Here is a 13167-nt window from a genome sequence, read left to right on the forward strand (position 1 = left end):
GCGGAAGGAGATGAGTGACAACAGGCGAAGATATGCACTGCTCATGCCCGTCAATCACACCCTCGCAGTCAAAATAAATAAGACACCAAGGGGCGTTGTGTCGGGCAGGGTGGCCGAAGAGGCGCAGCCAGCCAAACAGTGATGTCAGAAGATGGGCAGCACTACCAAGGGGGGTGCAGCGTGTCATTACAAAGGAAAGTTACACCTCAGGGACGGTTTAATGGTCTCAGGAGACACATTTAAGACGTGTTGAATTCGGCGTGTGCAAGGAGAGTAAATTAATGAGCCACCTTGTACAAATGCAGCATTACTGCTGTACAAGGTGGTTGTTAAACATGCCAACGCCTGGGGGGGGACAGGTTCCCTTCAATTTCAGTTCTTGTGTCTGCATGGCTTTTGCAGGACACGTTGCCGGCTACACAGCAGGGGAACAGCTGGCGTTGCTGAACCCCACTGACACATTGGCTGGTGTTTTGCTCTGTGCAGCTAGCACTTCCGGGCGCCAACTGGCGGTGTTAGAGCCCAGGGTCAGCAGGAGGAGCAGATAGGAGGTATTTCAGCACACACAGCAGGGGAGCAGCTGATGTTACTGAACCCCAATAACATGGCAGCAAGTGTTAACTGTGCATCCAGCACTTTCAGGCACCAACTGGGGGTGTTAGAGCCCAGGGACAGCAGGAGGAGAGGGAGCAGGGTGTAGGCCGAAGCCTGCACTGGAGGCAGTTTTAGGTCTGTTGTGTCTGCGTGGCGTTTGCAGGACACGATGCTGGCTACACGGCAGGGGAACAGCTGGCGTTGTTGAACCCTACTGACACATTGGCTGGTGTTTTTCTCTGTGCAGCTAGCTCTTCCGGGTGCCAACTGGCGGTGTTAGAGCCCGGGGTCAGCAGGAGCAGCAGAGTGTAGGCCGAAGCCTGCACTGGAGCAAGTTGAAAGGGAACCTTTAACCCCCACCCCAGGCGTTTGTTGCTGAAAGAGCCATTTTCTACAGCACTAATGATGCAAAAGGAAAAGGTGGCTCTTTTAATTATGCTCCTTTCAAAGGCTGAACTAGACACTTATGAAATGTGTCCCCTCACACCGTTAAACTGTCCCGGAGGTGGGACTTTCCTTTGTAATGTGATGCAGCCCAGCCGTCATTCCTACCCCCTTGGCGCCGTGCGCCGCCTCCTCAGCGTTGTTTGATTCTGTCCCTGAGCCTGCGCTGTTATGTTATCCCTTGGCCAGGCACACTTAGCGCTGCCCATCTTCTGACATCATTTTGCGTCAGGCTGGCTGTACCTTTGCGGCCGCGCTGGCCGAGATCCCGCCTCGCAGTATCGCCTAATGTAATCCCACCGCGGGCCTGGGATCCATGGCCATGCGCAGTGCATATCCTCGCCTCTCACTCCCCTCCCTCCGGCTTCTTCAGACTGTGCGGTGTCACGGCCGTGGCATGCTATTAGGGATCAGCTGACGGCACACAGTCTGAAGAAGGTGGAGGGAGATGAGTGAGAGGCGGAGGTGAAGATATGCACTGCGCATGCCCATGGATCCCAGGCCCGCAGTGTGATTAAATCAGAAGACACTGCGAGGCGGGATCTCGTCCAGCGCGGCTGCACCGGCGCAGCCAGCCTGACACCGAATGATGTCAGAAGATGGGCAGCGCTAAGTGTGCCTGGCCAAGGGATAACATAACAGCGCAGGCTCAGGGACAGAATCAAACAACGCTGAGGAGGCGGCGCACGGCGCCAAGGGGGTAGGAATGACCGCTGTGTTGCGTCACATTACAAAGGAAAGTCCCACCTCCGGGACGGTTAAACGGTGTGAGGAGACACATTTAATAAGTGTGTAGTTCAGCCTTTGAAAGAAGCATAATTAAAAGAGCCACCTTTTCCTTCTGCAGCATTACTGCTGCACAAGGTGGCTCTTTCAGTAACAAACGCCTGGGGGGGTGAGGGTGGGCATGTTCCCTTAAATTTTAGTTGTGCCAGTGTGGCGGTCGCATGACACGTTGCCGGATACACAGCAGGGGAGCAGCAGGCAATACTGAACCCCACTAACACATTGGCGAGGTGTTTGGCTCTCTGCAAACAGCACTTCCGGGCAGCAACCAGCAGTGTTGGAGTCCAGGGACAGCAGGAGGAGCAGAGTGTAGGCCGAAGCCTGCACTGGAGGCATGTAAATGTCTGTTAGTTGTGCCAGCGTGGCGGTCACATGACACATTGCCGGATACACAGCAGGGGAGCAGCAGGCGTTACTGAATTCCACTAACACATTGGCAAGGTGTTTGGCTCTGTGCAAACAGCACTTCCGGTCAGCAACCAGCAGTGTTGGAGCCCAGGGACAGCAGGAGAAGCAGAGTGTAGGCCGAAGCCTGCACTGGAGGCATGTAAATGTCTGTTAGTTGTGCCAGCGTGGCGGTCGCATGACACGTTGCCGGATACACAGCAGGGGAGCAGCAGGCGTTACTGAACCCCACTAACACATTGGCGAGGTGTTTGGCTCTGTGCAAACAGCACTGCCGGGCAGCAACCAGCAGTGTTGGAGCCCAGGGACAGCAGGAGGAGCAGAGTGTAGGCCGAAGCCTGCACTGGAGGCATGTAAATGTCTGTTAGTTGTGCCAGCATGGCGGTCGCATGACACGTTGCCGGATACACAGCAGGGGAGCAGCAGGCGTTACTGAACCCCACTAACACATTGGCGAGGTGTTTGGCTCTGTGCAAACAGCACTTCTGGGCAGCAACCAGCAGTGTTGGCGCCCAGGGACAGCAGGAGGAGCAGAGTGTAGGCCGAAGCCTGCACTGGAGGCATGTAAATGTCTGTTAGTTGTGCCAGCGTGGCGGTCGCATGACACGTTGCCGGATACACAGCAGGGGAGCAGCAGGCGTTACTGATCCCCACTAACACATTGGCAAGGTGTTTGGCTCTGTGCAAACAGCACTTCTGGGCAGCAACCAGCAGTGTTGGAGCCCAGGGACAGCAGGAGGAGCAGAGTGTAGGACGAAGCCTGCACTGGAGGCATGTAAATGTCTGTTAGTTGTGCCAGCATGGCGGTCGCATGACACGTTGCCGGATACACAGCAGGGGAGCAGCAGGCGTTACTGAACCCCACAAACACATTGGCGAGGTGTTTGGTTCTGTGCAAACAGCACTTCCGGGCAGCAACCAGCAGTGTTGGAGCCCAGGGACAGCAGGAGGAGCAGAGTGTAGGTCGAAGCCTGCACTGGAGGCATGTAAATGTCTGTTAGTTGTGCCAGCGTGGCGGTCGCATGACACGTTGCCGGATACACAGCAGGGGAGCAGCTGACGTTACTGAACCCCAATAACAGAGGAGCAACTGTTGACTGTGCGGACAGCACTTCCAGGCACCAACTAGCGGTGTTGGAGCCCAGAGACAGCAGGAGGAGCAGATAGGAGGTATTGCAGCACACACAGCAGGGGAGCAGCTGATGTTACTGAACCCCAATAACACGGCAGCAAGTGTTAACTGTGCATCCAGCACTTCCAGGCACCAACTGGCGGTGTTAGAGCCCAGGGACAGCAGGAGGAGCAGATAGGAGGTATTGCAGCACACACAGCAGGGGAGCAGCTGACATTACTGAACCCCAATAACAGAGGAGCGACTGTTGACTGTGCGGACAGCACTTCCAGGCACCAACTAGCGGTGTTGGTGCCCAGGGACAGCAGGAGGTGCAGAGGAACACCGTTTAGGCCGAAGCCTGATTGGAGAAAGTCGAAAGGTAACGTTTAACCCCCACCCCAAAAGGCGTGTGTAGCTGAAAGAGCCAGCTTTTGCATCACAAAAAATGCCAAAGGAAAAGTTGGCTCTTTTCATTATGCTCCTTGCAAACACAGAACTAAACACTTAAAGTGTGTCCACTGATACCGTAAAACCATCCTGGAGGTGGGACTTTCCTTTGTAATGTGATGCAGCCCAGCCGTCATTCCTACCCCCTTGGTGCCATGTGCCGCCTCCTCAGCGTTGCTTGATTCTGTCCCGGAGCCTGTGCTGTTATGTTATCCCTTGGCCAGGCGCACTTTGCGGTGCCCATCTTCTGACATAATTTTGTGTCAGGCTGGCTGCGCCTGTGCGGACCTGGGATCCGTGGCCATGCGCAGTGCATATCCACACCTCTCACTCCCCTTTCTCCGGCTTCTTCAGACTGTGCGGTGTCACGGCCGTGGCATGCTATTAGGGATCATCTGACGGTGCACAGTATGAAGAAGGTGGAGGAAGATGAGTGAGAGGTGGAGGTGAAGATATGCACTGCGCATGCCCATGGATCCCAGGCCCACAGTGTGATTAAATCAGAAGACACTGCGAGGCGGGAACTCGTCCGGCGCGGCTGCACAGGCGCAGCCAGCCTGACACCAAATGATGTCAGAAGACGGGCACCGCAAAGTGTGCCTGGCCAAGGGATAACATAACAGTGCTGGCTCCGGGACAGAAGTAAACAATGCGGAGGAGGCGGCGCACGGCGCCAAGGGGGTAGGAATGACGGGTGTGCTGCGTCACATTACAAAGGAAAGTCCCACCTCTGGGATGGTTTCACGGTATCAGTGGACACACTTTAAAAGTGTTAAGTTCTGCGTGTGCAAGGAGCTAAACAAAAATAGTTACCTTTTCCTTGTGCAGCATAACTGCTGCACAAGGTGGCTATTTCAGTAACAAATGCCTGGGGGGGGGGGACAGGTTCCCTTACATTTCAGTTGTTGTGTCAGCTGGGGATCAGCTGACGTTACTGACACCCAATAACACTTGGTCGTATGTTTTGACTGTGCAGATGGCACTTCTGAGCCTCAACTGGCGGTGTTGGAGCCCAGGAATTACAGTTCAGGTGGTAGAAAGATGAACACAACAGGAGACCTGGATACTGTAGACAGTCACCCAATTATTTAATCAGGAACAGGAGTGGCAAATTCCTGCGAGATCCAGGCCTGGTTCATTTTCAGGAAAGTAAGCCGGTCAACGTTATCAGAGGACAGTCGCATGCGACGGTCAGTTAATACACCACCTGCAGCACTAAAGACGCGTTCCGATAATACACTAGCCGCAGGGCAAGCCAGCACCTCCAATGCATACTGGCTTAGCTCTGGCCATGTATCCAGCTTTGAGACCCAAAACTTGAAAGGGGAAGAGCCGTCTGGGAGTACAGCAAGAGGGCAAGACATGTAGTCTGTCACCATCTGACGGAACCATTGCCTCCTGCTGACTGGAGCCATCTGTGATGGTGTAGACATTTGTGGCGAGCACAGAAAACTGTGCCACAGTTGGGCCATACTGGTCTTGCTTTGGGCAGAGGCACTGCTTCTGCTCCCTCTTTGTGCAGAGCCTCCTCCACTGCCTGGCCGCACTGAGCTGCTTTGTAAAGCAGGTTATAAAGAATATGTACACTGGCGCCTAATCACCTGAAAGGGTAGAGTAGAGTGCTGCGGGAGCTGCAAGTGGTTACAACAGGTTCTGTGCCAAACTCTGTTAAAAAGAACAAAGTAGTAAAAGATAATTTGAACCACTGCGCTACCCAAGATCAAAAAAACAAAAACTTACTTACTTGTTAAGAGGTCAGTTTTTGTATGTAAGAGCCACCTATTCCTTTAAGAGAGAGGTTGAACCTGATTGTAGTGTGTTACTGAAAGGGATATCATAGAGTCAGTGAAATTGATATTAACAAGATCGTGCAGGTAGATAATCACGAATATTGTATATACACACTTACTTATTGTGTGAGGCTGTATGTGCTACACTTAAGGTGTTCCTATGTGGATTCTGATGTTAATCCTTCCACAGGTTTAGAGAATAATTCTGAGGGAAAATAGTAGATTGTATGTTATAGAACATAGATATCCTAACAGACCTTCAACCTTATGTTAATAATGATACCGATTCAGACCACTTACTGCTTATGTTAAGCTCTGACGGCTGCACCTGGAGTGCTTGCTTGCCACAGTCTGGTGAACCGATACTGATAAGCAGAGGGATAAAGTGGTAATCTGTCCTGGAAATTTTAGAACTAGCAGTGCCAATAGAATAAAGCTATCCATTCACTCACCATATACTTTCTGGAGTAAGCGCTTATCCTGATGTGCATGTAATATTTGTAGCGCTGATTCCGTCCGGCAATTGGTGGTGCGGGCAGTGCCAGGGGTTTCCTGAAGAGTCGCGTACTAGTGAGAGCGCAGGAGCGCGGGAGAGCACCAGCGCCTCGCATGCCCCGGCCGGAAGCAGCGCTGAGGACGCGGTGACGAATTGGGGGCGGAGCTGATGTGACGTCACACAGAGTAAGGACGGGTGCGCGATGGAGACAAGCTTCCTGCAGCTCTCCCGCGCTCCTGCGCTCCCACTAGTACACGACTCTTCAGGAAACCCCTGGCACTGCCCGCACCGCCAATTGCCGGACGGAATCAATATTCGTGATTATCTACCTGCAGGATCTTGTTAATATCAATTTCACTGACTCTATGATATCCCTTTCAGTAACACACTACAATCAGGTTCAACCTCTCTCTTAAAGGAATAGGTGGCTCTTACATACAAAAACTGACCTCTTAACAAGTAAGTAAGTTTTTGTTTTTTTGATCTTGGGTAGCGCAGTGGTTCAAATTATCTTTTACTGCTTTGTAAAGCACTAGCAGCACTTCTCTCAGTTGGACTGGAGAAGATGATGGAATTCACCAGTGTGTCTTGGTACTCCCGCATTTTACGCTCCCGGTTCAACGGTGTGGTGAGGCTTTGTACGTTGTCCCTGTAGCGAGGATCGAGGAGGGTGAACACCCAATAATCAGCCATGTTGAGAATGTGGGCGATGCGGCGGTCGTTTCTCAGGCACTGCAGCATGTAATCAACCATGTGCTGCAGACTGCCAACTGGCCAAGAAACGCTGTCCCCTGCTTGAGGCATGATCTCTGCCTGCTCGTCATCACCCCACCCTCGCTGTACACACTGACTACTGGACAATTGTGTAACTCCCTCCTCTGGACGGATGTCTTCCTCCTCCATTGACTCCTCCTCATCCTCCTCACAAAGTGTCCCCTGCCTACGCATTTGTGAGGAACCACGTGGCGCTGACTGTCCAGAAGATGATGGAAATGGTGAATCCTCATCCTCCACCTCTTCCACAACATCATCCCTCAGCGCTTGCAGTGATTTTTCAAGCAGTCAGATAAGGGGGACAGTCATGCTGACTAGTGCATCATCAGCACTCGCCATCCGCGAGGAATAATCGAAGGGACGCAAAACCTGGCAGACGTCCTTCATAGTGGCCCACTCTGTGGTTGTGAAGTCTGAACGGCGCGGAGTGCGACTTCTTTGCGCCTGATGCAGCTGGTACTCCATTACTGCTTGCTGCTGCTCACACAACCGCTCCAACATATGTAACGTGGAATTCCACCTGGTAGGTAGGTCACATATGATGCGATGTTCCGGAAGGCGGAATCGGCGCTGCAGAGCCGCAATGCGCTATTTTGCGGTGCTGGAACGCCGCAAGTGAGCACACTCTAGGCGGACCTTGTGCAGCAGTGCATCAAGATATGGATAGTCCCTCAAAAAACTCTGCACGACCAAGTTGAGCACATGTGCCAGACATGGGATGTGAGTGAGGTTGCCGAGGCCCAGAGCTGCCACCAGATTTCGGCCATTATCACACACTACCATGCCTGGCTGGAGATTCGCTGGCACAAACCACACATCGCTCTCCTGCTTGATGGCATTCCAGAGCTCCTGCGCTGTGTGGCTTCGATTCCCCAAAGAAATTAATTTCAAGACGGCCTGTTGACGTTTGGCCACGGCTGTGCTCATGTCAGTCGTATCAGGTAAATGTTCACAGGTCCATGTGGAGGTGGACTGTGATGGCTCCTGCAGCGATGATTCTGAGGAACTTGTGTAAGAGGAGGAGTCAATGCGTACAGACTGGATTCCTGCAATCCTTGGAGTGGGCAGGACACGTCCTGCGCCATTCGCATGATCTGTACCCATTTCAACAACATTAACCCAATGGGCAGTGAGGGAAAGGTATCGCCCCTGTCCATGTTGACTGGTCCACGCATCGGTGGTGAGGTGGACCTTGCTACTGACGGTGTTCAGTAGCGCGTGTTTTATGTGTCCCTCCACATGCTTGTGCAGGGCAGGGATGGCTTGCCTGCTGAAATAAAAGCGGCTGGGCACATTGTACTGTCGGACTGCCAATGACATCAAGTCACGGAAGCTGTCAGTCTCCACCAGCCTGAATGACAGCATTTCCAGTGACAGAAGTTTGGCAATGCCTGCAGTCGGAGCCTGTACTCGTGGGTGGTTTGCTGAGAAAGGCCGCCTTTTCTCCCATGCCTGTACTACCGATGGCTGTAGACTGGGCTGGGAGTGTGAGGATGACTGGGAACATGGTGCTGTGGGTGGAATTGCAGTGCGTCTCTGGACAACAGTGCCAGAGGTTCTTCCATGGCGATCCTGGGAGGAAGCCGAACCAGCTGTGTGGGAGCTGGAGGAAGAGGCAACACGAGCTGAAGAGGTGGTAGCTGCCGCTGTTGGTTGGCCTAGCTCTTCAGTGTGTTTCTGTAAGTCCGCCGCGTGCCTGGTCCGCCCATGTTTCCACATGTTGGAGGTATTGAGGTTGCTGACATTTCTCCCTCTTTTGACTTTGTGATGACACACCTTGCATTTGACATAGCAAATGTCATCTGCAACTGTGTCAAAAAAGGACAAGGCACTGCAAGTCTTGGGAGCGCCCTTTTTGGCTTTTGGAAGAGACACGCTCCTAACGGGTGCCAAAGTGGAGGCTACAGGATCCGCAGTCTTCCCCCTCCCTCTCCCTCTTTGGCCCATTCGGGGAATCTCTTCCTCAGAGCTGCTCCCACCACCTTCCTGTCCCTCACGCCACGATGGGTCAAGGACCTCATCATCTACACTACCCTCTGCCACCAACTGCTCCTCCTGGGCAATCTCAGCAGCAGAGCATGCACCAGAAAGTGGCACCTGAGTGTCATCAGCGGATGCGTTCTGCTGTGTGGTGACCGGAGGCACTGGCCCACCCGCCTCTTCAGACTCAGAGAGAAAAAGCTGTTGGGCATCACTGCACACTGCCTCTTCTTCCATTTCTCCAATGCTGCTTGGCTGGCCCCCTGTTTCCAAGCCAAGAGATTCAGAGAACAGAAGTAGAGACGGCTCCTGTCCTGGGCTCTCTGTCTACCTGGGCAATTTGGCAGGTGGCGAAGAGACAGATGGGTGCTCTCCAGTGCTCTGTGTCTGAGAGGATGTGGCACTAATTGAAGTTGATGGGTTAGCTGCCATCCATCCGACAACGGCTTCAATTTGGTCTTCACGCAGCAGCGGTGTACGGCGCTCTCCGACAAAGCTGCGCATGAAGGACTGTTCCCTGCTGAAACTGGGTGATGATGAGTCACCGGTGCCCGCAGCAGGCACAGAATTCCCACGTCCTCTCCCTGCTCCGCGCCCACGCCCACGTGCCTTACTCCCTGCCTTCTTCATCTTGGTTGACTGATAAAGATAAGCAGAAAAGTACTAACGGCTTAGTGTGCTTATTCCTGAACAGCTCCTAACAGGTATAAGAAACACTAATTTTCTAAGGTGTGGACTAGACTTTAATATGAGCTAATGTGGCCTACACAACTGTAAAGTGGTGTGTTTGGTGAACTTTATTCTTTATTTATTTTTGGGGGGATGAACTGACAACAGGGAGAGCTGCACTCACACGGAGACCGTGCAGACAGCCGTAAACGGCGCTGCAAGGCCCCAAAAAACTAAACTACTGTAGGTTATCCTATGTAGTGTTTTTGCACAATTTAGCTGGATACTGGTGGAAAGTCACTAATAGGAATTATTTGAAAAAAATATGCAGCAGCCTGCACTACTTGCAAAAAAGGACAATGGAATGGATAGAACTGTATGAGTCAGTGAACCACCCTGAGCTGGATACAACCGGCTGTGGCTGCACACAGACTACAGGGCAAGCTGCACTCACACGGAGACCATGCAGACAGCCGTAAACGGCGCTGCAAGGCCCCCAAAACCTCCTCTACATTATCCTATGTAGTGTTTTTCCACAATTTAGCTGGATACAGGTGGAAAGTCACTAATAGGAATTATTTGAAAAAAATGTGCAGCAGCCTGCACTACTGGCAAAAAAGGACAATGGAATGGATAGAACTGTATGAGTCAGTGAACCACCCTGAACTGGATACAACTGGCTGTGGCTGCACACAGACTACAGGGTGAGCTGCACTCACACGGAGACCATGCAGACAGCCGTAAATGGCCCTGCAAGGCACAAAAAAACTACTCTAGGTTATCCTATGTAGTGTTTTTCCACAATTTAGCTGGATACGGGTGGAAAGTCACTAATAGGAATTATTTGAAAAAAATGTGCAGCAGCCTGCACTACTTGCAAAAAAGGACAATGGAATGGATAGAACTGTATGAGTCAGTGAACCACCCTGAGCTGGATACAACCGGCTGTGGCTGCACACAGACTACAGGGCAAGCTGCACTCACACGGAGACCGTGCAGACAGCCGTAAACGGCGCTGCAAGGCCCCCAAAACCTCCTCTACATTATCCTATGTAGTGTTTTTCCACAATTTAGCTGGATACAGGTGGAAAGTCACTAATAGGAATTATTTGAAAAAAATGTGCAGCAGCCTGCACTACTGGCAAAAAAGGACAATGGAATGGATAGAACTGTATGAGTCAGTGAACCACCCTGAACTGGATACAACTGGCTGTGGCTGCACACAGACTACAGGGTGAGCTGCACTCACACGGAGACCATGCAGACAGCCGTAAATGGCCCTGCAAGGCACAAAAAAACTACTCTAGGTTATCCTATGTAGTGTTTTTCCACAATTTAGCTGGATACGGTTGGAAAGTCACTAATAGGAATTATTTGAAAAAAATGTGCAGCAGCCTGCACTACTTCACGTATCTAGCAGATTATAGGGTTTTCAGCTGCAAAAAATCATATAAATAAACCCAACGAAACAATCTTTATTATTAAAAAAGGCAACAATGCCAATTCCACGTGACCAAAACAAAACCAAAACGTGTACCACCCAGTTAAAATTTAAGGGAAAAAACTAGCCATCCCTAGATAGACTCCTAGATACACCCTACCTGCCAGCGGAGGTTGACACCCTAGGGGGGGAGCGTATTGGCGCCCCCGCTCCAACGATGGCTGACCCTAGGGGCCCTAAGAACCCTATCACCGCTAGTGAACCCCACTACCCAGGTGCTAAGGGGCCACTCATGCTATACAGGCAGCAGCTATCCTAGGGAGTGCTAGCACCCAGAAATACTTAAAAACAATGTGAGCACACAGGAGCAGTCCGGTGTCTAAATAGGAAGATAGGTGCAGAAATAGAAAACCATTTGTGGTGGCTACTTAATGTGTTTGTCCTGCTATTACTCAGGTACAAGATTGCCTATAGTCAGCAGGCGACTCTTCTCAGTTCTTGGATATCATACATAGGTACCACATACATGACCTATAACTGTATACACCCAGTCTGTTGTCACACACATGATATTAGATGGGACTTAAAAGAAAAGACTGCAAAATCCTTGCAGCAAACCTGGTATTGATATATACAATATTGATACTAAGAAGCCACCACATCCATAGAAACATTGATACTCATCTGCAACATGCCCTGCTTCCTACACCGTCTGCCCTTCTACATTAGCGCCTCAAAGGTGTATGATATCCAAGAACTGAGAAGAGTCGCCTGCTGACTATAGGCAATCTTGTACCTGAGTAATAGCAGGACAAACACATTAAGTAGCCACCACAAATGGTTTTCTATTTCTGCACCTATCTTCCTATTTAGACACCGGACTGCTCCTGTGTGCTCACATTGTTTTTAAGTATTTCTGGGTGCTAGCACTCCCTAGGATAGTTGCTGCCTGTATAGCATGAGTGGCCCCTTAGCACCTGGGTAGTGGGGTTCACTAGCGGTGATAGGGTTCTTAGGGCCCCTAGGGTCAGCCATCGTTGGAGCGGGGGCGCCAATACGCTCCCCCCCTAGGGTGTCAACCTCCGCTGGCAGGTAGGGTGTATCTAGGAGTCTATCTAGGGATGGCTAGTTTTTTCCCTTAAATTTTAACTGGGTGGTACACGTTTTGGTTTTGTTTTGGTCACGTGGAATTGGCATTGTTGCCTTTTTTAATAATAAAGATTGTTTCGTTCAGCAGCCTGCACTACTTGCAAAAAAGGACAATGGAATGGATAGAACTGTATGAGTCAGTGAACCACCCTGAGCTGGATACAACCGGCTGTGGCTGCACACAGACTACAGGGCGAGCTGCACTCACACGGAGACCGTGCAGACAGCCGTAAACGGCGCTGCAAGGCCCCAAAAACCTCCTCTATGTTATCCTATGTAGTGTTTTTCCACAATTTAGCTGGATACGGGTGGAAAGTCACTAATAGGAATTATTTGAAAAAAATGTGCAGCAGCCTGCACTACTTGCAAAAAAGGACAATGGAATGGATAGTACAGTATGAGGCAGTGAACCACCCTGACCTGAATACAACCAGTTATGGCTGCACACAGACTACAGAGTGGGCTGCACTCACACACACACACACTCACAGAGACCTTGCAGATCGCTGTGAAAACAGCGCTGCAAGGCAAAAGCAAGGTGAACACACAGCGGTTGCTAAATTATCCTGGGAAAAGCACAAAGAAGCAAATCGCTATCTCAACTGGCCCTCAGTCAGAGCACAGCGTCCTGTCACTATCTGAATTCACAGCAGAGTGAGCCCAAAATGGTGCCAGCGACTTTTAAACTGCAGCATGACATCATTTCAGCAGCAAATCACAGCCTTGCCAGTAGTTTCATGCCCACCATGCTGAACAGGATGTGCCCACACTTGGAATCATTCCTCATTGGCTGAATTCGTGCAGTTTGAATCCTGGGAACTTCCGATTCCGGTATCCGATATGCGGCAAGTATCGGATCTCGGTATCGGAATTCCGATACCGCAAGTATCGGCCGATACCCGATTCTTGCGGTATCGTAATGCTCAACACTAGTCAGTATTGAACCTGCAGCACTGAAGACTATTTCTGAGAGAACACTAGCAGCTGGGCAAGCGAGCTTCTGTAATGCATATTCTGCCAATTCGGGCCAGGTGTCTAGTTTAGATGCCCAGTAATCAAAGGGGAATGACCTGTGAGG

Source organism: Ranitomeya variabilis, chromosome 5 (genome assembly GCF_051348905.1).
Source record: "Ranitomeya variabilis isolate aRanVar5 chromosome 5, aRanVar5.hap1, whole genome shotgun sequence".
In the NCBI taxonomy this organism is placed as follows: Eukaryota; Metazoa; Chordata; class Amphibia; order Anura; family Dendrobatidae; genus Ranitomeya; species Ranitomeya variabilis.